Source organism: Ornithodoros turicata, chromosome 7, assembly GCF_037126465.1.
Source record: "Ornithodoros turicata isolate Travis chromosome 7, ASM3712646v1, whole genome shotgun sequence".
NCBI classification, from domain to species: Eukaryota; Metazoa; Arthropoda; class Arachnida; order Ixodida; family Argasidae; genus Ornithodoros; species Ornithodoros turicata.
The window spans coordinates 33,074,855-33,100,057 of record NC_088207.1 but is presented as its reverse complement, the minus strand read 5'-3'; the positions used below and the strand labels follow the sequence as shown (position 1 = coordinate 33,100,057).

At 46.6% G+C, this 25,203-nt stretch overlaps 1 protein-coding gene across 12 annotated transcripts in view; it reads left to right on the top strand.

Moving 5' to 3' along the window:
• The window catches only part of LOC135400880 (kielin/chordin-like protein), a 167,967-nt gene that overhangs the window by 5,426 nt on the left and 137,338 nt on the right, over window positions 1-25,203 (top strand). Inside the window, exons 1-2 of one of the 12 annotated variants that reach the window (XM_064632863.1) lie at window positions 856-1,003; window positions 1,557-1,703. The exons of 9 other annotated variants lie outside the window; for them this stretch is intronic. The gene's annotated coding sequence lies outside the window, so the exon portion shown is untranslated. Of the gene's footprint in view, window positions 1-855; window positions 1,004-1,556; window positions 1,704-25,203 lie in introns of those variants that run through there. 2 more of the 12 variants (XM_064632851.1, XM_064632853.1) reach the window with 2 other exon arrangements.

Sequence of the window (25,203 nt, the reverse complement as noted above, 5' to 3'; positions counted from 1 at the left end):
ATAGGCTGACTGAAAAGGAGACCTCTTTGGGAGACGAAGGTCCTGCGCCCTTGGCCCCCGCCCAAACGCTTCCAAACCCTGCAGGTGTTTGCGCAGTTTTTCACAGACACCATGAAGGTGGATGCACCATTACACTGATTTTACTGGGAATGACCCTGCGACATTATGACCGGCGACCGTCTGCGGTTCTCTTTTTCGTGTCGTTTATTCGTCGTCATTTTACTTTATTTGATCTCTCATTGAACCGGAGTAGCCGGCTCTTTTCATGAGCAGGAAAGCCGCCATATTATATTTTCCATGTGCACCAAATCCAACCGATGTTGAACCCACGATATTGCTTTTTATTTTATTTTTTAATCTGTCTCTGCTTGTACTCATTCGTCCACTGCTATAGTTTGACCAACGATATACGACCTGAAAGTCATTGACTCACTGACAATGATTTGCTGTGGCGATACTGATACATAGAAAGCCATGGTCGTCACAGCAGACATGCTTAACGGGTGATTTTAGCACCATGTTACACGGGCTGACCTTCCCTTTTACAAAAGTTTTGACGGTAACGATTCATTCTTCGGATTTCCATGCGATTATGAATGTAAGTTGTTTGGAATGCGCAGCTGTTACTGTCTAGGAAATGTGGAACACAAAACAACTGTGATTCATGAAGGCTACGCAGCTCTTAACACCTGGAGTGTGTCACGGCACATGTGTGTTTTCAACCACAGCCATCTCCAGATAGTCTACTCAAACCGCCTGTGAGTCATCGCGGCAGCAGTAAGAAACTGCACTATTGTGCTGATGTAATAACACCGCCATACTCTGGCAATCATTCGTCGGCCGTTAAGAGTAAAATCCCGCACGTAAATGTCAGGCGGAATTAGATCGCAACTCACTGGGTTCATGCGCCATGCTTGCTGACTCTGTTAAAAGCAGACTTGTACGTACCTTGAGTACCGTAGTGTATGTAGTGTATTTTAATACATGCGTGCCTTTAATAGTGGTAAGTATTGGTGTCTTAGTATCTTGCTTGAGTTTTACACGTATTATACAGGGTGTCTTTTTTTTATACAGATTTTTCATTTAAAAAACTATAAGGGTTTTAGACATCCTGTTTTCGCTTCTGTCATCTCTGGGCCGGCGAACGTTCTTGGCCATCTGTTGGTCAACCGTTGAATGACCCTTTACCTAAAAATTGTTAATTAAGTTTTTAATTATAAAAGCTACGAAGTTGTCTCGATGAGAACATCTGTTCCCTTAGGTCACCTGATATCGTAGCCGTTTTTAGTTCGATTCCGTTCGATAGGATAGATCGCCCGCAAAAGATTCGTGAAGGAACACATTTTTTTCTTTATTTTGTTCATGGCGCATCTCCAGAGACGCGTCTTCCCTTCACTCCCAATGTGAGAGGGTGAAGGAGCACAGCGCCGCCTCATGCGTTGAAGTTGAGCTTTAACCTGCGGAAACAAAACAAAAAACAAATGTATCGGGTGGCGCTATCGGAACTGTCCTTAACTTGGTTTGCATTTTCTTCTGCTTTTTTAATCTTTTTGCAGGACGCAAGAGGCGATAGTGTGCTCTTTCACCCTCTCGCATTGGGATGAAGGAAAGACGCGTCTCCGAAGATGCGTGGATAGCAGTGAAAAGTGCATGCCATTCGCTTTTCACTCTCGCACCGACTCCGTACCTTCGTCAGTACTGAGGTATGCAGTACGTCAGTACAAGGGTAGCAAAAACAACAACGATAAACCGTTAAAAGAAATTAAACCCGAATTATTTTATTCCCCCCATTCCACCAAGCACTGGGGTAGAGTATCGCCTGTTGCGATGAAACTCCCCACTCTCCAAGGCCGAAAATAAAGTTGTTGTTGTTGCACCCTAAAAAAAAAGTTGCACTCTAATATTTAATCACGAGTTTAATAACTTTTGACATGAACGAAAGATGGTTTGACACTGTTTTTCGGAGAACTACCTATCGTCGTTGCGTACGTAAGGGCTGGTGTGATGGTTCTGCGCAGTGCGCGAAGCTCTCTTTATGTTTTGCGCGTGCGAAGAACCACCGACGTTATCCCTTACGTACGCAAAGGCGATAGCGTACGATGCACTAAAAAATTCTCTATTCTAATGTTTCGCTGGGTTCGAGAAAAAGAAACAAACATATACCGAACGAGCCTGTACAGCTTCATTTGTTCGGTGGTGGTGTCACCGTGACACCAGTGGTGTCACCAGTGACATAACTTACGAATGGCATTCGATGCGAACGCCATTCAGTTTGACGTATGACAGTAGTATAAGTTGGCTGGCCGTACAATTCCAACATTACGGCTAGGAACGTTTCAACATGAAAGTTCGAATAAACAGAAAACTTGGATGAAGCGGTTTCGTTATAAACAGGGCTTACTGTATTTTCCTACGTGTCATAATTGGCGAGATAAAAATAAGCCCTCGAAAAATCCTCCGCGGCAAGGTCTGTCTCAAGCGCCGGTAGAACACACGCACACATGCACACACACACACGCGCGCACACATGCTCACACACACACACACGCACATCATGTAATATAGCTTGTGTGGAAGCTGCGGTGTAAGGCTGTGCTACAGCTGCTTATTTGAGAGAACATAAATATAACGGCCTTCAGATGTCGGAAACGATTCATTGTGTAGCGATTCGGTACGGTAGCGGAGAATTAGGGCACGTATTATTTGAGTTACTTTTATTTGGTAGTGGTAGGGATGCGCAGTAGTTAACTACTGTGTAGTAGTTAAAACGTGGTTAGAAACTACTTGCAAAAATTGTAGCTACAACTACTAGCTAAACATTTTTTTTTGTAGCTAACTACAGTAGTTGGGTTACAGCGGGCTGCAACTACTTCGCATTTTTCACTTAGCCTTCCGTGTCCTTCACGGCCTTCTTTCTTTGTGCTTATTAGCGACAACTTTGATAATGTTTTCATCTTGCGCATCGCACGTATGCGTAAAATATCAACACTGTACATCTGACGCGGTTATTCGGCGTTGTCATTCAGGGAGAGAATTGCGTAAACACACTGCAATGCTCAACGCAGGTGCACAGGCATGCGCGCTTTGTCTGGCACAAGAGCGCGAGGCGCGTGGGGCGAGACGGGGCTTCGACAGTGAGTAAGGAGAGTATTCAACGTGTTACAACAGCAGACTTGTACGTACTTGGAGTATTGTATTTAAAATACTGTATTTTAAATACAATTTGCGGTATTTTGGTACTCTACTCAATACTTTTTGTTTTGTGTATTTGTATTCTATATTTAAAATACATTTTATGACATTTTCTACTCAATACTCTCATTACATATTTTGAATCTTCCCCTCAAACTTTCTGTGTCTCGTCTTTCCATTATCTTGCTTGTTCTGTGGAAATTTCCTGAAATCCTGGAAATTTCCTAGAAGTTTGCTTTATTCTGGGTCACACATATTTAGTGCAGTTATGTGGTATCTCTTTGTCATCTTTTTGGGACTTGTGTTTAGATTACTCCGATCACACAGCGGCGTTCATGTGACATAGCGGCGACTTGCCACTTTGACCAGTGACATTTTGTGCTCAAGGATAAATAGTATCTTAAGTGTATTTCAAATCCTTTTTTAAGTATTTTGTACTCTATCTTAATTACTTTAATATTCATGCATTTATACTCCAGCTTAACTACATTCTAACGTTAGTATTTATTATCTTATCTTAAATGCATTTTTGAGTATCTTGTACATCTCTGCAACAGCACTTTCAGCTGCCAGAGCACGGGTCGAACAGTTAAACTGGTTAGACGCGGAATGGAGACATTCGTTGTCAGGTTTGCGTACAGGAAAGCTACAGCACATGTATCATTGCATGACATATCACTACATCAGTACTGTATGGAGGGGCGCGTCCTGTGCTGTGATTGTTCCGAGTATAAGAGCTCACTGTCTTCTCGCTCCCCATGCACCCACGCGCTATTTCTACGCCTCAGCGATCACGAAGCGCACAAAATATAGGAGTAGTTACAAATGTAAAGTTAAACAACTACTTCCCAGTAGTTGCAAAGTAGTTTTAATTAGTGCAGGTGTGATGTAGTTACAGTAGTAGTTTAACTAAAATTGACGCAGTAGTTAGTAGTTATTGTTAAACTACTAAAAAACAGTTACAGCACATCTCTGGCGTACGGCACTTTTCCTTTTTCTTTTTTTTTTCAAATTTGCAGCGAGGCTGGCATTGCGCTACTTTTGAGTACAGTATCGTGCGGTGGTATATTCCGTTACTCAGTACAGGTAACCGGTAAAACTCTGCTTTTACTGCTTTGGTTGCGTTCTTTGAATCTGCTCAATTTTTGACGTTCACTCGGGCTTATTCGGTGGCGAAATGTTTTTCATATTATTGCACATGAACATAAAAGGAGCAAAAACAACCTCCATTTTTGTGGGAGCCGATCATGTATCATATACCAGCCAGCCTTCAAAAGGCGCGAGCTTGAAGGCACAGCCAATCGAGTGACAGCATAGCGGCAACCACAGGCTTCCATTGGTTTGCGTTAATGCAAGTGAAAGAGGAAGCAAGGAGAGAGTCGTCTGCCGGCAGAGAGCATGCGTTCTTCGCACTAACGTGCGGTGCTTACCTTGCGTGGGATACAAGCAACACCATTATAAAGAAAAAAGAGGACTGAAATGCAGCACGTGTTTCAAGGTCATAGCGCGAGAACGGTTGAAAAACAATGGTGGTGGCGGTTGTGTGGATGACAAAGAAAGTGTGGAGATGTTGACGTACCACGACGCACTATTTCAGCATATGCTGTCTTGCGGAATGATAATATGCCCCAGTATCACATACTTGAATTCTGCTTCAAATCAAACCAAAAAAGTGCTTTGTCGAGAAGAAATACTACGAGAAATTGTCGTACATGAAACGTTATACTGCTCAGACACTATTGCAGACTGAGCAGACTGAACTGGCGGTGCAATCGCTGGAACCCACTCATTTGACACACCTGTGAGAAACACGCGGCATTGTGCACGTTTATCACATCGGTTGCGGTAGATGGTCAGGTGCTGCGAAAGACGTGGTCGCACATTTCAAAATTAGCCTTGTCGGCAACTATAAGAACACGTCACTTCCCTTCTACTTCCCCGTCTTCCTTTCCCTTCCACTTGCATTTTCAGAGAATAAAAATTTCCAAGGAAAACATATGTCAGGAGCAGTAGAAATCCGCACAAAAAGGTACAAGTGAGAAGAGAATTTTTTTATCTCGCCGGTTAGAATCTGCCTGTCTCTGACGTCACGTCTTCCGCCCAATGTTGATGAGTGCGCCTTTATTTATTTATTTTTCTTTTTATTTTTTTCGGTTGTATTAGACGCCTCCCGTCCCAGTCCGACACAGAGCAGTGCACCAGTCGTCTTGCTCGCTCGCTCGCCCGCCGTTGCAGATGATTCTCGGCAGCCAATAAAAGCGCTGACGTCACGACACGTCTGAAAGAGCTGAGAGAGATCGCCGCCGCCACGTAAACTAACTTGTAAGTAGGGCCCCGCGTTTTTTTGTTTTCATCGAAAGACACCGAAAAATCATACGCCGGGTAAATTTTCCCTCATTCGGTTGTAATCGAAACACATCGAATACAGAAGGACATTCCAGGACACGACCGAGATAAATTGCTGCACATGCCCAGCAAGTTGTTTATGCAGATCAGAAAACCGTACAGAAATACGATGGTTGTGAATAATGTCCGTTTACTTTTTCCTTTGCCGTAAAACGCCACCGTAGCGAACAAAGCCATGTTGAATGAGCGTCGTGCGGAAATTACATTTCCATTTTATTAGCCGATAACTGTTGGGTAAAGCCAGAAAAAACATCGAAAAACGCCGATTTTGTGAAAATCAATAAACACTGAAAAACATGCGCCGAATCCGCCCAAAAATACAAACCGAAAACGGGGCACCCTACTTGTAAGCTAGTTTCCTTTTCTTTTTTTTTTTTTTCTGGAAATGCGCGCTGTCTAAGAATTATTTTTGCGTGGCAGTTCCTCAAGATAATATGTGCACATCACGCGGTAGCGAATCCCAGTTCGCCGAATGCAGTTCAGCGCATTATCTGTGAGGGGAAAGGTCAACCCCTTTCGGCAAGCTGGGAAACGATACAGGAACTTTTCGGCGAGTTGGGCATGGCGGAAAATGGTCTAAATAGGAAAGGTCTGACTACGGACAAGATGAGGCCGCAAGATGAGACCGCCCTATGACTGCTGTGGAATCATCACTCAGTGAACTACAGCCGGAAAATTAAAACTGTTGTTGAAGATGACATATGCAGATGACACACTGCGACCAGCCTGCTATGAAACAATGCAACAATATATTGCCTTATATAATAAATTACAATATCCATGACGAAGAGCCCTGAGACTAGGAAACGTAGGAAGAGTGCGCACAAGCATGGGCTGAAGCACCCTTTAATAGAGAGAAGACATATTTATCCACAGCATGAGTAACAAAAGGGGGTCGTCTCCGTATCAAACTTCTCGATGTGTTTCTTGTTTGGGTGTGATATTTTTCCGTTCCCTGGTCTCAGGGTTTTTCGTACTGCATCCTTGTCACCAGCTGACATGTTTTCTTACCATTCCTTCATTAACGATATATGTGCTGTAATTTGATCACTTTCCATTCCAAAAATCTTTTTTTATTATTATAAAAAAAAATTTATTGCGAGGCACCTCAGTTCATTAGTTTTTAAGTGTGGTATTTTTAAACCAGACACTTTATTACGGCTCCTATTGGTCTATAAACTTAGAAGCCGTACGCTCGCGTCACTGTCGTGAGAGTTGTTGCATCACTATTGCAACATTGTGGCGGACTATGAGGATGGTGGCGGCGGTGGTGGTAAAAGTGCTCGCCGTTGTCGGCCTCACAGACACGTCTCACGGCCTCACGGTCTCAACGTGACATGACAGGATGATTCCAAGGATTCTATAATCGCCTATTAACCAATTACAGTGAAAGTGTATTGCTTATCAAGGTAATGAAACCACTCCACATAAGAGGTACGTACGGTTGTGGTGATGGAACTGCTTGCCGTATAGTCGGCCTTGTTTAGGCGGACAACGCCAGGACGAGGCAGGGGGGGGGGATTTGTGCGTCCTGGGCCGACTTCACATGGAACTGTACCGACATTTGTTTCAAAGCGTCTGGGATATCCCAGAGAGGACACTCAGACAACACAACCGGTCTCCTGATTGGTGCGCGGGGTCACCTCCCAGTCTTGGCTTGGAACGTCACCATTGTAGGAAGAACACGCAACGTCCCACGAACAATCGAACCGGCGAATTGCTTGGTTGGTGGCGCGTTACCACCGAGCGGCCTCGGCCTGCCGGTGCTGCGGAAGGCACGTTGGCCCGTGAGGACCGTGCGTCCTGGGCCCGCTTCATAGGGAACCTTACCGACACGCAGAGAATCCAGGGAAAACACTAAAGGCAGCCGGGTCACCTTCCAGTTTCGATGTGCAAGGCGATTATCTAAGCCACTAAACCAGGGTACAGCAAGGTAAATTTGGCGAATTGAGAATGGAGATGTCGGCCATTCGGCCGGTTGGTACAGCACGTTTGGAGGTTAAAGGACTGAGTCTGCCTCCCGGCTTTCAATGCATTCGGCGAGTTGCGATTCGGCAGATTGGGAAGGCACGCTCGAGATCTTTGCTTCGGGCTCCTGTGCTATACAGCACCGCTGACCCTGTTAAACGCTAAAAAGACATTCGAAGGGGGAAAAAACATGCTTGGGCATCTTTGTTTATTACTTTATGCTTCCAGCCAGGCGCAGTGAAGTTTAACATGACTCGAACCCCTGTGTCATTCGTCAAGCTGTCCAACAGGAGTCATCATGCAAAATATTTTCGCCTCGCGGTGTATTGTCGCTGGGCAACAGCAAATACAGCTGGGCAAAAACAGTCGGAAAAAGAAGCCACGGACAGCCGATACGGTCCTCACGTGACATCGGCAAGTCCCGTCGTGACTTTCTTCTTTGTTTGCCAATGTACGTCACGAGTCACGTGCCAGGGGAATAGGTGGCGTCACAGCGTACCGTCCTCCTCATTCTCCGATACGCTCTTTCCCAAAGTGGGAGATTTTTTAAAGATCTGGGGAACAGAGTCCTCGCGCGCGCTCATTAGGTCACCCTAATGCACGTCGTGCTTTCCCGTGAGCTCATTTGAAGAACTGAGTTCCAAAATGAGCTAAATCTAAGCTAAGAGTTTTTGCCAAAATTGAGATGGGTAGCTTACAGGTCGTGCCAGAGGCGTCCCCGCTAACGTTTCAGAAGGTTGCAGAGCCAGGAAGTGGTCTATGTCGACCAGAAACTTACAGCTCCAAAAACGAAGTATGCTGCGCAAAATGAGTTAAGTCGTGCGCGCGCAATGCGCCGAAGCAATCTAACGGCGAATTCGGGTGGCATTTCGTGGCAACATGGCCTAGCACTCGGAAATTGCTAGGTCGGCGCCCCAGTTGGATCACGTGACCGTTGCCACCCGACCATGAGTGCCAGGAATTTAGCGGTTTTAGTCTCTTTACGCACGCTGCGGGCATCGCTGTCGCCCGTCTTCGTGTTCCGTCGTCTGCTAAAGCACGTGAACTTCGACGTGCGGGCCAATGAGGGCACACGCCACAGTTGCAGAGCGGATGTGACGACACCAGATATACTTGGGCAACCTGCTGCTCGATCGATCGTTTCGAGACCGGGCGAAAAAAAATGCTAGCTGGAAAATTTCTGGCTCTCTGAAAGCGCCACGCGAACATGCGAGGTTGCTTCGCTTTGACCAAGCGAACATGACTGCTCGGGATCTGGCAAAAAAGGTTCCCACGAAATGGTGGTGGTGGTGATGGTGAAAGGGCTTGCCGTTGTCGGCCTCACGTATGTGGGCAACGTCACGACTGACGCCCTGGGGAAATGTGCGTCCTGGGCCGACTTCTAGGGGAACTGTGCCGACATATGTCTGAAAGCGTCTGAGGAAAACCCAGGAAAAACCCCAGACAGCACAGCCGGCACCGGGATTCGAACCCGGGTACCTCCCAGTCTCGACGTGACATGGCTAGCACGCTAACCACTGAGCCACGGGAGCTGGTTCCCACGAAATGACCACCTGAATTCGCCATAAGTCGCTTCAGCCAATGGAAGGCGGGCAGAAACACAAACAAGCTTGACGGCCGTCTCGTACCTTCGCGCGCAACTTTGTCGACGCTTCTGACATTCAGTGATGGTTATGGTCACGGACAGCAGGTGAAGCGAGTGGGAGTTTGTGAAAGACATTCCCGACAACCCGAAGAAGTGGAATAGAAATTCAGAAACGTGGCAGAAGGATATCAGGAAAAGCTATACTTCATTGTGGCGACGGCAAGGGAGGTAAGGTGTGCCGCGAACACGTTTTGCAAAACAGCAGTTTTGGACCAGACGAACATTTCATTACTGCTGGCATCGTAACACTGACAATAAGAGACAGGATGCCTTTCTTTTGAAGCTTAATTATGAGTAATTGGAAACGTCAAAGCGCATCGCCCGAGGAAGGCGAGGCCACGAAAGAGGGATTTCGCCGTGAAATACCAAGTACGTGACAAACTAATGGAGGGGACAAATTTCTACCATGAGGCAAAGAACAGGTTTGTCTGACTTACGAAGTCAGCCTGCAAGTGCATAAGTACAATAAAGTATTCTACGTGGAGTCCGCTGCGTCGTTCCAGAATACTCTAATAACCCTGTCACACGGGCAGTCTTCAACGACCATTGAAGCCAATGACCATTGAAAATGCACGTAACGCCACCAAACGTGTAACGCGTCAACTTCTCAGAGCATTGGATCCAATCTTTCCTGATATATTGACACATTATACGCTAGGTGGTGCTACCTGCATTTTCACTGGTCATTGATCTCAATAGTCCTTGAAGACTGCCCGTGTGACAAGGGTATTATAGTCACACATATAAGCTCCTGACTGAACTAAGTCAAATTTTGTAGTTGCCTCACGCTTGAGCAGAGCTTCATACATTTTTCAACGCTTCCTCGGAGTCTCCTGTTACATCCATAAGTGTACTCCAAGCCCCTATGTATGCCATCCAATCATTTGTTCAGAAGCAGCAAGAAAGCGCATTTTTCTCAATTCAGAAAAAAATATGACTCAGCTCATTTTGGAAACGAGCTCTCCTTTTTATTCGTTGCCCAACAAAATCGGGGGTGGTCTTTTAAGGCTTCCCAGACGCGTAACTCGTGTCATGTTGCACCTCGTTGCGGATCCCAGAGGTGAGAGGGGATTTACAACCATATACGCTGTCTGGTCTGGTTTGGCATACCGAGGGTCTCCGTGGTTGCACGAACGGTCCTCGTGAAGTCAACTATTTGAAAACTTCCTCTGAGAACCCCGACCGACCACTGCACATGGCTCAAGCTTCTGGAATTTCCGAGACTGCGTTGCTACGACCTTTCCTTTCTTGCTGATTTCCTTACCCTTTTGTTTCCTGCTACATCTACTGGAATAACGTTTCATTGCTAGGGTTGCCACCAGGCCGGTATTATACCGGCACGGCCGGTTATTTGGGCGCACTGCCGGTTGCCGGTAGAAAGGTGATACCGGCAGCCTTTTGCCGGTATTTGTGGCTCAAGACCTTTCATAAGGGCTTTTACGGGATTTTCCCTTCAACATTCCACTACAGCTTGAATAAATCTGGAGCACAGACCCAGCTCCGCAGTCACCAGTCGTTTTCTTAGTTATCAACTTATTATTATTCATTGTTATTATTATCATTGTTGTTTCTAGCATCAATGAAACAGCCACACACAGGAACATATGTTTCCTCGTAATATCTTGAGCCGAGCCCGCTCTCTCTCTCTCTCTCTCTCTCTGTGTCTCGTACCACCCATCACCCCCTTTCCACGAGCCTTTCGTCCTTTCACTCTATTCTACCTCCTATCCCTCAGCCGGTATTTTTCACTCCGAAAGGTGGCAACCCTATTCACTGCTGGTTTGCGTCTTGTCCTGTATCAGATGTCCGTTTGCCCCCCCCCCCCCTCCACCGTCCTTGACCGCATGCGTGAGGTCAACAACGGCAAGCCTGCACCACCACCATTACCTTTACCCCAAACCTGACTTAACCTAACCGAAGGGATATGCTGCCTATGTCATGTTTACACCAGATTGCTTGCACAATTATTTTATGATCAATTGTTGGTTCAGTCGTCAGCTCCACATTTTCTTCCTACACGCGGTCTCCGTCAACCCAGAAGGACATTGGACGAATTTGCGCTCAAAACTCAGGAAAAAGACAAAAGAGGCCAGGCCATCATGATGGGAATGGTCGGAAATCCTCGAACATGACGTGAGCAGTGAAACAGCATACAGCGGCCCTATGTTGATCTCTTCGAAATTCGCTTTCATAGCTACACTCCTCCTCTATACTGTGGATGGAGACCGCGATGGTTGATGTGCTGTGCAGACGACTTTGCTCTGCGCGTCACAGCATGTAGTGCAACCTGAGAGCAGGAGATCCGCTCCCGTTTTGTTGTTTGCTAGAAATTCCGTTCCATGAAATTAGCGGAAGTTTCGATTTAAAAACATCACACATCCGTCCGAGGCACCCCTGTAACACCGGACTTGCAAGTCATGCTTCTTCAAACAATACGCGCGGAAGAGGGAACCAAGGGCTCTTAGCGTAAAATAACAGGAAGACAGGTCTATATGTGACGTAAAACAAAACATTGGGAAACGTTACACAGGACGTATGCACTTGCAGTCATTGTTTACGTTGTGGTGAGTGAGTAACCCTCGTTTCCTCTCCCCTGACTGTGCTTCGTCCTTTTTTTCTTTCCTTCCGTCTGAATATGCACACGAGTCCTTTAGCCAGATGAAACACAGGATGCCACGGAACCAAAGAACGAGCAACAAGCACTTTGGGAAGTATCACTTCCGAGTTCGACGTCCGCCAAATCGACAAACACCGCTTTCCGCAAGGTCGTCGATAGCTTTTTGAGGACCCGATAAGAAAACAGTGGGTGCTTATCAACTTGACACATTCGATATGCAATAGCCCCACACAGCTGGAAATATGTGCTCCAACGACGCCGGTTGCACTCATCGTAACAGAAAAGGACGAGATGCTATAAAAATGAATTTGAAATACGATACTAAATACTGAAGAAAGAAGTACTTAAGATGGAGTAAAAATACTTGGAAGAGAACGTGATTAGAGTAGTAAACACTTAAAAAGTAGCTAGGATCCTTGATCATTGTGCAGCTCCCGTGGCATAGTGGTTAGGACGACCGACGACGAGACTGGAAGGTGACGCGGGTTTGAATCCCCTCACGGGCTGCGCTGTCTGGGGTTTTCCGGCAGGCTTTCCAGACGAATGTCGACACAGTTCCCCCTGAAGTCGGCCCCGGACGTATACTAACCCCATGTCCTCCACTCCTTCCTGCTGTCACCTATCCACGTCTGTACGATAAATGAGCGTGGTTACTTTTTTGTTATTTAACGGTAGACATTAAAGGAGCATGCAAGTGACATTTAACATGACTCGAAACCCTGCTTTATCTGTGAAGCTGTCCACAAGGAATCATCATGCAAAATATTTTCGCTCTGCGGCGTATTGTCACTGCGCAATAAAATATACAAAAGACAGTCGGAAAAAGCAGTCGCTGACGAAAGACACGAGCCCCGCGTGACGTAGGAGCTGCTCAGGGCCTTTTTTTTTTTTTTCTCCTCCGTTGGACGTCACTGGTCACGTGCCGGAGCCAGTGATACGTCACGACGTCTTCTGCTTCGCCGATGCGCTCTTTGGATGTGGAGAGCGTGTTTTGAAAGGTGTGCGGAACAGAGCCCTGCGCGCTCTCTGTAGGTTACATGCGCTAATCGTTCTTTCCCAGGAACCCATTTTATTCGTTGCAGAAGCGGAACATGTCGGAAGCTCTCGATATCCAGGCGAGACGCACGGCATAACGTGCGTATACGCGTGATGATGATGACGATGATGATGATAACAGACAGAAGAAAAAAATGGTATACTCATATGCGTGCTGTTTGCATCACTTACGTGAAACCGCTTTTTCATGTTCATCTTTAAAATACCTGTTCGCACTTCGTGGTTGATTTTGGCTCTCCTCGTTGGTGTTGTGGGTGTTCATCAAGCACGTGCACCTACATGAGTTTTTGCCTCACCCTTCGGCCTGACAACTATGATCAGTTTATTCCTCTCTAACTAAAATATGATTCTAGTTTAATAATTAATAATTTAGCAAGCGAACGCGTGCTGCTCATAATATGACATCTTTATGGACAGATTCGAAATGTGTATTTTTTTTTAGTTCGGATATTTCGCTGTCCCTTCCTCGAGAAGCCCCGCTCTATTAAATACGGCGCTCTGTGTCAGGGCACTTAGTTTGGTGTAGAATCGGGATTTGCCTATCTACGTCTGCGTCTCAACTTCATTATTTCATTCCCCACATCACAACCAGCAATGGGGTAGAGTATTGCCCCTGGCGATGAAACTCCCCATTCATCGTCTTAAAAATAAAGTTGTTGTTGCTTTAAGCTTTATTTTTTATTTTATTTTTTTATGAATGAGCCATAGCATGGGTGGCATTGTACGCCAGTCGCACCTCCGGCACAGTATGTGCTTACAGTATAAAGAAATACGTAGGCCAGAGAATGCATCAACAGATAAGAAAGGCCACAATCATCATTATGCATTTAACGGTGAATCAATGGACAGGTCTGTTTGCGCCGACCACTAACCGGCAAAATTTTCTTGTGTAAGTACGCTAATCGACGAAAGAAACGGAACCGAAACCAAAGGCACCGAATGCACAGTTATTTCGGTAAAACCTCCTCTCTATACAACGATCTCCGGTAAAACAGAAACTCGTCGCCATGTTCCCAAAATCCTTATTGTCTAGAACTAGAACAAGGCTCTCTACAACGAACCTCACTAAAACAACACTCGCTAAGCTGCATGGCTGGGAAGGAGGAAAGTAAACACCTTTCAAGGCGCGCGAACACCTGTTGAGTGAGTTGAGTTGATAAGAAACAAAATGGAGAAATGGACACTGTACGAGAGCCGGCTACTCCAGATCACTTAGAAACAACAAAAATGTCTAACTACAATAAGAACAATAAGTCAGTCACTCACTCACTCACACACACACACACACAGTGTTCACACTGTCAAACACACCGTGTCCACCAACTTGGAGTCCGCGCAAAATCGCAGAAATGCCTGCATGGCGAACACCTGTCTGACGATTAAACACGTTGTCCTGTGTATGAAATACGTCCATCACTGGTCGGCGAAGAAAATTTATTACGTTCGCACGAAGCATCGTCCACACCCGCGCTTTCCAGCGAAAGCGGACATGTCATTCACACGATGAGAGATGGAGGTCACTGAAAAGGTTCGCCAGGCTGTAGGAGCCAAACCCACATCGTCTGGATTACCGGTCCAGGGCTCTACCAATGGACTATTTCCGACAACCCGTATGCGCATGCCCAGCCCTTGCGTCCGCCATCTTTGAGTGGAAAACATCGCTATGGACCCACGTGCGGGAGACTGCCACGTTCATTGTAGGGAGATAATCGGTTTGAAGGTTACGCGGCCGTTTGAGGACTACATTTGACAACTCTTTGTACTGGTAACGAGTACAATGCACTTTCACTCTTTCCGCATTCTTCTTCCAATCTTCTCTTACAAAATTCCCACGCAACGTGCCAGCCCGAAAAGTGTCACCATTATTGGGGGGGGGGGGGGGGGGGAAGGCACGACTTTAGACAGTCCATCACCAGGGGCGACGCGAATATGGAAATGGTCCATTGAGCTAAGCTAACCCCCCCCCCCCCCTCAGCCACTTTCAAGGGCGTGTCCATCTGAAGGGACAAATCAACCACTCTCTCTCACTCATTCCCTTATTTATCTCACTCATACGGGATCGACGCAAGCGGCAACTGTTGTACATGAGACGAACCACCATTTCGTTTTCATTGTGTGCCGAATATCATCGACGTTTGTATCGAAAACACGTCACTACCCCTCAAAATTAAAACTCGTTGCTTTCATCTTCATCCTTTGTTCCAAACTATATCATTTCAATGTGCACGCTTCTTTCCCATGAACCGCCCACGACATTTACGACCGAGTAACGTCACGAAAATGAGGCGTGCTCATGCGTATATACCCATATGAAACCAACGTATATATATATGTCACTGTGTTGCTTCGTACAAGCACGTCCTACAGTGCGGTCTACACTAACCGATTACATCACTCTGATGTCGTTGTTTCACGTTTCGTCCTCCCTCATTTATGTTTCGATAGCATCACGAATATATACAGTACGTTTCGTAATTCGCGACCTCAGCGCAAGCATGGGGCTGCCCATTTTCGTCCTAATTACTCGGTGCTATATAGCGAAGAACGCCGTAATTGACGTTAAACACAGTGTTTTGTTCGGAATGATCGAGTGCCTGCGTCGCTTTCTATTATGGCATCCATACTCGATGGAATCGTGGACGCTCTTTGTGCGCTCTGATGCGCTGTGTTTTACGGGCTCGCAGATGCGGGCGCGAGTTTGGATATGAGTAAACTGGATTCACTTTGCCATGATTTGTATTGAGAAAAAATTAGGGCCCCCTGCTGATTGCAACTCAAGCTTCGAGTTCGAGGGGTGAGCTGTGCTCTAAGAAAAGAGGATGTGAAGAGGTGGTAACTTTAATAGTTACCACCTAGGTCAACATAGCGTCTGGTAAAGTGCGTAAAAGGGGGCAAAAGCAATTATCATATATCCAAAGTGCTACAAAAAGGCGTACGGCCCCCTCGCTCACCGAATCATAAGCGGTAACCCTATATCATTCGTAGGTAGCAGGTAGAACTTTGCAACCTTTTAGGTACAATAACATATGCGACAACTATTACCTCCTAAAAGGTGTAACTGGTCCACCCCTTTTTCTAAGAGAGTGGTTTCTAACGCCCTGTGCCTTGTCTAATAATAATAATCATAATATTATTATTATTATTATTCGCTCTAACGACGTGCACAGACACAGAGTGCACAGGCTCGCACTGGCACCACTCGCTTAGAAAAAATGATGGAGCAGCTATATCTTTTGGGATGTAATAGTAGTTGTCGCATATGTTACTGTACCTAAAAGGTTGCAAAGCTCTACCTGCTACCTACGAATGACACGACATGCAAAATGCACCTTACAATTGCAGCACCTCTATAATAATAATAATTATTATTATTATTATTATTATTAGTGGTAGTAGTATCGCCTTATTCGAAGTTTCACGCGAACCACCGCCGAAATGCACGGGTTGTCAGCCATTTTACTCGAAGTGTGTGTGTGTGTGGGGGGGGGGGGGGGGGTAATGGCAGGATAGGCTCGCCGTTATTGGCCGAAGTATAGACCCAGCTGGCACCGCTAGTGCGAATGAGAGCACGCGAAAGCCTGTACAGAAATGTAAAACGGAATCTTTTCACTCTTTTTTTTTTGCATATTTTTACCGTTTGAATTGAAAGATGGCTACTGTGCTCTCCACCAAGCTTTCCTTAATTGTTTAAACACGCGTTTTAAGGCTCACGGGGTGTTTCCACACGCTTCCGAGCTTATACTGTCAGTGTTTTCGCGGCACCTTCGCTTTTATCAAATAGCCTCTTATATCGAATTTTGCCTCGGTCCGGTTTAATTTGTTATAGCGAGGCTTCATTGTGTATCACGCGACCCCTGTTAGAGTTGCGGGTTCCGTCTCGTGGCACGGCTTTACACCAGTTTGTGATACATCGTTTTTCTCTTGAACTCGCTGTATCGGGTGTTTCACGAAGGCTGAATAATTTGTAAACAACCTGCGCTCTCAGAAAGCTTTCTTTTCAGTGAGCATCCCTGAGACATGAACTGAATAGAACTGCAAAGATCTGTATAGTGAGTGGCTCATTTGCGTACGTTCATCAAATAAATAAAGTTCGTAACTTTTAAATTTCGCTTCGGACGATTTCGCAAACCCTGTTTTACCGATGAAAACCTCAAGCAAAAAATATTCCAGAAAAAAAAATCAGTAAAAAGAAAACAGATATCACGTCGACACAAAATGATTTTTCGAGTTTCAGTTTACATATGTCTTGCGCGGAGCAGCGTGCCAATGCGCTCTTCGCTCAGCTATCCTGCTGCCAATTACATGTTCGTTTTCTTTTCACACGTGGGGATGAAAGAAAGAGCCGTAAGATACACTTCGATAGGGGAAAGGAGGGGGCAAGTGCACAAGCTGCACTGTTGATCCCCCTGGATACTGTAGAATGGAAATGACGCGAATATTTAATGCTATTTCATAATATTGCCAAAAACTTTTAATATGCAACAGGAGGCAGTGTGTTCCAATGTGCCCCAACCTTGGGTCACGTGCCAACAGGCTACGGGTATGTTCTAACAATTGGGTATTGCATAAGGCAGAAATCAGTGAGTTGCCGTAGAGTCATGGCAAACGTATAATAGGTCTTTGTTATTACAATCCCAATGTGGCCAGCCTTTGCAACTATCAACAGTGATACAGCCTTTGGAAACCTTGCACTGAACCCACTCCTGGTTCGGTCTGTACTTTTCATGTCACACCAGACAGCAATATTCTCAAGAAGTCATTCACAACAGTATTTGGGCGCCGTTTATTCCTGGACGTGCTAGGCTTTGTGTTCGCAGTTTGCCATGTCGTGCTTTTCTCGGCGATGTATACATCACTTTTACGTTTCCAAGTTGGAACACTGTTAGAATTTGCCCCAATAGCAGCATGGCACCGATAAACGACATTTTGCAGCAGAGAGAGACTCAGTACGTCCCAACCTTCGTGCTTCTTGTGCAAGTATTCTCGAGCACGCAGACAATAAGTGTAGTCAGAGAAAATTTGCTTTTGAGGCAGGGAACTTTTTGTTGTCTTGGGAGCGATCGGCTCTGCGCAGCACCGTGACGCTGTTCTGAATGGAGCAGAAGGGTGGAACGATGCTACCGTCGAAAGGTGGAGCTGCTTGCGCCAGAAGGGAACCAGAGATTACGGAGATTACGATTATGAGAGATTAGTAGATTAGAGATTACGAAGTATTCAGGGAGACCTTCGTGAAACAGCCGGTGTGGCGCGTCCATATAGTTCCTAAAGTCCGCCAATGGCGAGTGGGTTTGTAGATTGGGTTCTCCACAATGTCAACAGGTAACAAAAATGAAAATGAAATTCGTGAGAGTTGAGCCGCATCGTTAACAAATAATTCGCATTGTTAGATCGTTTCCAATGGGGTATGAGAAATAACAGAGTCAGAGATCCGGGTGTAGAGCGTTCACCAAGAAAAGGAACTCCCCCCCCTCGCAGTGCATACAAAGACATGTGCATTACGCACTGCTGGACTCACCAGACGTTCCGGCAACGGTTGAGTCATAATACCCGTCGTTGTGCGCAGGTCTCTACGCAACCATTAATCCGATGGAAGGAGGTACCGACCACTATAAAACTGAGATCACGAACCCAGGACCCATTCGAGTCGTGACGGACAAAGAAGGCATTTGCCGTCTCGCTTTCTTCGACAAATCGCCGCTATCACTGCAGAGTCGGGACTGTGGACTCCGGAATGCAGTCGATTATAATGGTACAGCACCTCTACAATGGCTCCCATTGACGGCTGTTGTGCTTCGGTCGTGAAATTTTGTTAGTGGCTTTCTTTATGGTCAAAGAACACAATAGGGTCTCGGCCTTCGCACGTTTTTCGTTTTCTTTTTTCTGATGCGTCTTTGAAAATACACCAGTAAAAATACAGGAGTGATTTCTGAAGCGGAGACTCATCAAAGGGCTTTGTCACGAAGGCTCTCAACTTGTTATGGAGAGCCAGGATAATGTTTTGGGTAAACGCGAGACGCAATATTATGGACTCGCCTACAAAGAAGAGTTTTGTTCGGCACAAGAAGGTATAACGAGACATGATAATGGAACGCACAGTGATTGCGGTGCACGAAATGTAGTCGAACTGCCTCATCTAAGTTTATCAGACGCGAAAAAACAAGACTTAATGTGCTCTTAGTGGATGGATCCAACCTACACACATAATATAAAATAAATTAATATCTGATGCACTGTGTACGCCAGCACGGCAGAAATCTCGACGATGTTTCTCGCAAGGCTACATATATCCATGGGGCGTATGATAGGCGTAAGTATAACATCTCTGGTAGGACAGCCTCCGAAAACCAGCGTGGGGGCGTTAGAAAATGTCACTAGTGAGATTCCCAGCAGCAGCGTTGCACTGGTGTGAGATCGCAGTTCTCTCTCATCCCTAGAGCGTGCAACGGTGCAATAGGCGTCGCTTCACACCATGGTTGTTGTTGATGATGATGACAGGAGAAAAAAATTGAGATGTGAGCCCGCTCACCGCGGGACTCGCTACTCCAGGTCTAGTAGAGAAAAGAAGAAACGTGGAAAAAGACGAGAGATCTGCTATGCTGTTAACGACGGCGATGAGTGAGCGCTGTGCACCCTGACGATGAATCGCAGGCCATTCGCCCAGCACTTTCACGACGTCAAAGGGTCGGCTATCAAGACGGTAAAGGGATCTCTGAAGTTGCAAACGTGCAGTGCGAAACCGTGCGCATTCGAGAGAATATTTTCCGAATCTTCACGCACACCACATTTTGAACACAACGACGAAGGTTGGGGGAAGGTTGGGATGTTATCCAAGATACCATCATCGCCGAGCAGGACTCATGTAGGTGGAATGCCATTTCTTCTACAGACGCCACAGTGTCCAACTGAAGCGTGTTCCGTTACGAGAACCAGCATAACATACATCACTGGCACCAATCTGCCACAACTTATAAGAAGCTCACGTATTCCCTAAAGGTGCGCATATTTTCGCAATGCGTGTCTCGATGATTAGCAATTCTGTCGATCACTTTGAAGAACGACGGTAGCCAGAAACATGCGCCGACAGGGGAGGTCTCCGTAGTGGGTCATTTGCAGCCTGTGGGGTCTCCAGGCGCTGATGGAGAAAGCGAGCCAAGGAGGAATGATCACTTTTCCATCGATAACGTGTTCTTCGCAGCCGTGCCACCGCCGCATTATTATATAGGGAATTACGCGTTAAGAGAGTGATAATGATGAAACAAAGGGACTGGACGTCTTGAACTTTTATTCTTCTTTTGTTATCCGCAACTTGCGGAAACAGATTGCGGATTTGTTATCGAAATTGCTGGAAACCTGGTACATCCGCATCCGCACGCGCGGAAATGGAGTGTATGTATACATACTCACATCCGTAGTTACTGCAAAAAATGTTGGTACAGCGTTCTTACTTTTTAACATACAACATACCACATACATACGTACATACATACAACGTACCATTGTGGGTGCCCGGCCACTATGCTGGGGCTTCAGATGGCTTAGATAGTTGTCTAACGAACTTTTTCATGGTTGACAATTGAAGGATATGCGAAAAACGGTGCCCATCCATGAGGTTCTCAGATACGGGCCTCAGCGACAGGTTTGCATAGCGCAGCAAAGTAGACGACAGGGACAAAGACGGACGAAGACGCGACACGACGTCGTGTTGTGTCTTCCTCTGTCTTTGTCCCTATCGTCTACTTTGCTGCGCTATGCAAACTATATACCCCAATACGTGCGTATTTCATGCATTAGACACTGGTTGAAAGTTGCGACATCGTCTGAGTTGTTTTTGTGTGTTTTGCGTCGCGTCTCCTAGAAGAATATATACCCCAAGTCTCCACGTTGTACCAAGCGACAGGACCAAAATTAGACCGAGAAATCCGCAACTAAACACCACGCTGTTTGACTTGACATCAGCCGTCAATCGTCACAGTGACAGTGCCTGAGCGCTACGGCTCGTCTATAGCACGTCCAACATAGCATTACATGGTACTCCGCGTAGAAGCAGCCGTCCTCTCCAGAACACCATTTCCACCGAACGCGTCGGAAGAAAAAAAAAAAAGGAAAATAGAAGAAAAAAAACTGTTAAAGAACATCGAGATACACATCAGGTTCCGCCTCGCAACGTGGGTGGCCGAGTTTTGCTTGGGTTCCTAGCGTAATTTGTTCTCCTCTCCCACAAACGGACACCATGGACTACGTGTATGGTCGATAGGGGTATATGCACTGCAGCCGTCCCAGCTTAAAGTGGCATATTGTCGGGACGTCAGTTACGAAGGGTTAAAAATTCAAAATGCTGAGCGACGTGGAGTTCAAAACCTTTTGGGATGTATATATACCGATAATTTTAAAACTGCACGATAAATCTTTTCACACCTTTCCTGTGTAAATGTATTGTCCTGTGACGTACGCCACACCACAACGCCACCACAACTTACGCCACAATTGTGTATTTGTGGCGTAAGTTCCACACCGTAAAACACATTCTAAACGGTGTATTCTACTACAAAAAACACCATTTCAAAAGGTCCCATTCTACAAAAAACACCATTTCATGGGGTTTCGGGCGGGTGTTTTGCAAATATCGTTTTCATCACTGTTATTGCACTTTTCAGTTGAACCTGTGAAAAAACAAAAGAAACGAGAAAAAAATTATTTACGAAAGCGCGCCTCTTACACGCTGAAGGAGAAAAAAAAAAAAAAAAAAAAACAAAGAAATACTCTGCGAAACGAATACGAAGTACATACATAGTTATATGTAACGGAGCCGAACACATATGTAACATATATATTAGCGGATACAGCGTACGGTAACCTCGAATTAGCTCTGGTTGTGTTCGTTTATTGGACGCGAGCAACTCGAGAGTCGGGAAAGTCTACTCTTTGTGGGTGAAAATGCCGCGGCGCGGCTCTCGTGACGTTATTCTCGTGACGGTGACTCCCGTGCTCGAGAGGTACTCGAGAGTCGACTCCCAGCGACCCTCTTCTCGATGCGGGTCGCTGGAGTCGATGACGTACGATGACTCTCATGCGTCACGACTCCAACTCCCGGGTCGGGCGAGTTCAATAAACGAACGCCGAGTCATCGAATAAACGAGTCATTGTATACGTCATGGCCTCCAGCGACCCACCTCGAAAGGAGTGTCGATGCGAGCCGACTCTTGAGCACCTCTAGTGTTGAATTCTCGAATTTTAGAACAGGAGTTACTGTCACGTGGGCGACGTCACGAAAGCCGCGCCGCAGCATTTTCGCCCAGCAAGAGTCGAGTCTCTCGACACTCGAGTTGCTCGAGTTCAATAAACGAAGCGGCCCGTGGACGACGACGACGACGTACCACTGCTACCGTTCGCCATGACACAAGCCAGTGAGTTCTATCCGCACAGTCGCGGAGCGAAGCCACGGGTTGAGAAGTCCCCCAACACGTCCTGCAGTTGGCAGTACATTGACGCGTCCTCCCCTTTGGGAACGTTCCGTCATCACCGATCAGGCCAAATGTGGAGGAACAACATGTCCTCTAAATTTGGTGACTCCGGACATCGAATACCTCAGTCCAGTGAACAATTTGGCCCTTCACCACAAATTTTGTAAGATTACCTACGAACCACTCCGGAAACCATCGCTGGAGTGCCTCTTCCTCCGAGGACTCTGTGGTGTCTTACACCATGTTGTAGCGCATCAAGGAATCACGCAGACTCATTCCTTCATTCCCAAACTCTGTTTCTTTCTCACGTGCCGTGATGCACGTACGATGCCCGATACTACATATCCACCTGTGTTAAAAAAAGAAAAGAAAAAGAAGACGGAATTCTTACTAACACAAAGATACTAATACAGAAGCCGACACTGAAGATTTTTGTTTAAGTTTAATTTGTACAAGCTTTCGCGTGGAGGTCCACGCTTCCTCAGGTACAAAGTGAAGTGGTGACACACATAAGTATATATAGTATAGACATATACACGACTAAACACACTACTGTACAAAGAAAGGGAAGAGGAAAGGAGATATGGTGCCACATGTGCCATATACAGGCGAGCGCTCCACGCTCTACCACGGAGTACTTGTGGCGTCGATGTCCGGGAAGCAAAAGCAACAGTGAGTATTTGGGTTCCTTGCTGTTGCCGCAAGACTGCTCCAAGGCCACAAGAAGTAACATCAGTTGTTAGTACTGGAAGGTGAGAGTAGACAATCTGCAGCAGCGGACAAGAAGTTAGGAGAGATTTAAGGAGGTTAAAGCTATCCTCAGGCTTCTGTGTCTAGATGAATTGTGCTCCAACACTACGTAGCTCTCGCATTGGCTCCACTACTTCAGCGTAATGTGGGATAAATTTCGCGTAATATACCGTATGTCAAAGGAGTCATCTAGCCTCATTCCTTCTTTCCTAGACTTTATTTTTTCTTTCTCACGTGCCGTGATGCACATATGACACCCTATACTACAAGCTCCCTAAGCCGTGACGCTCCAAACTCAATATAACGACCAGTAATTTCATGGAGCTGCTCCAGCCTCTCACAAGTCGCAACACGCTACGGTTGCCTTCACCCTATCACGCCGCCTCACGCTTTGTGATGGTCCTCCTCGGGCATACACCAACGGTACGTCCCTGAGCCACACGCTGAAGTCCCTGTCGCGCTATGCTGCTGTCGACCACACATCGCTTATGCTATCGGTTCCATGAACCCGGACCACGCTACCTTCCCACCTGACCTTCCCCATCGATCCTCAATCGTCATCAGTCCCCATCATCGGCAAGCCAGCAGCCAACTCCCCACTGGCAGACAAGCGGCACCGGGACCTCTTTTCCACGGGGGACTCGCAGGGAAACCACAGAGAGCTCCGTTCACGGCCTCCATCTGCTTCGCCATGGTCTTCCCCGGCACTTCCTTGCCGACAACCCTTGGAGCTCACCGTTCACGTACCGGCCGCCCTATCTCGCCTTGTAGCCTACTCCCCATCGGCACTTCACTGGTACTCACCGGGCTTACATCGCGGTCGACCATGTCATCACGCAGGTGCTGTATCCGCACCCGTAACTACAAGCCGTGTGCACTTCCACCCCTCGTCCGTGTGTCGTGCTCATTCTCCTCCGCGCAGTATCGACGCGTACCTCAAACGCATGCACTCCTCCGCATCTGAGGAGGGATCGAGTGACGTAGCGGCCCGTATATGGACGACGTGCCACGAGTGCCGTGCGCCATGTAACAAGCCATGGGTTGAGAAGTTCCCCAGAACAGGCCCTCCGCGACGTTCTATGGCGTTCCATCGTGGCAGACCAGGACTCGTAGAGGAGCAAGACACATGAGTGGGGCCATACGATGTTAATATCCCAAGCACATTATGATAATGTGAGGTTTATTGCGTGTCGAACGGGCAAAAGAGAAGTGGCACGCTCGTGAAGGATTTGCAGAAGGGATATTGGCGATAGCGATGAATGGCACCCTCACAATATTTGTTAATACGACCTTCCACCCTTCACTATACGCGTACAGTGCTTTTTTCACATTTTCTACCTTCGGTAGTTCAGTTTCATCCCTGTATTATTGCTTATATATATGGCCATGTCATGACTAACAACCCCAGTGTGAAGTTTTTCCTTCTTGCGGGACGCAGCACCGGATTGTCGCCACCGCAAAGCTGTTGTTGGCGACTCCAGACTGCAGACTGAGACGGAAATAACTTCTGCAGTATGGATTATAATTTCACGACAGAATAGTGTACAAGCGTCATTCAAGGTTGACTGAGACTTTTGCTCGAGAAAAATCAGTGAGCAAATGTAATCGAATAAAACTTTCGGGGCACGTGCAGCACTGTGTCTGTAGCTGTAGGACAGCGATGCATAATCAAGTTCCTTGTGAAGGAGAACGTCAAACCAGCTGCGATTTTGCAAATGTTACAGGCAAAGTATGGGGAACAAACGACGTGAAGTGTACGAATGATGCGGACAGTTTGGTGAAGGACGGGATATGATGAGGAATGAACCACACGCACACGCGTCCGACTGCAGCAGGCCATCGTTGAGAACCGGCGAGTAACAGTTCAAGATAATGCAGCCCAGCGTAATATTAGTATCGGCAGTGTGGAGACAATCGTTCACGAAAACTTACTCTTCCGCATAGTCTGCGCAAGATGGGTTCCCGAACACCTCACTCGTGACCAGACGGGAACGCGCGTGGCTGTCTCTGAGCAGCTGTGCTGAATAGGTTTCAATCCTAGGGGGGCGAATTTTTGTAATCTAACATCACATGTGATGAAAACCTAGATGCCTCATTTCACGCCAAAG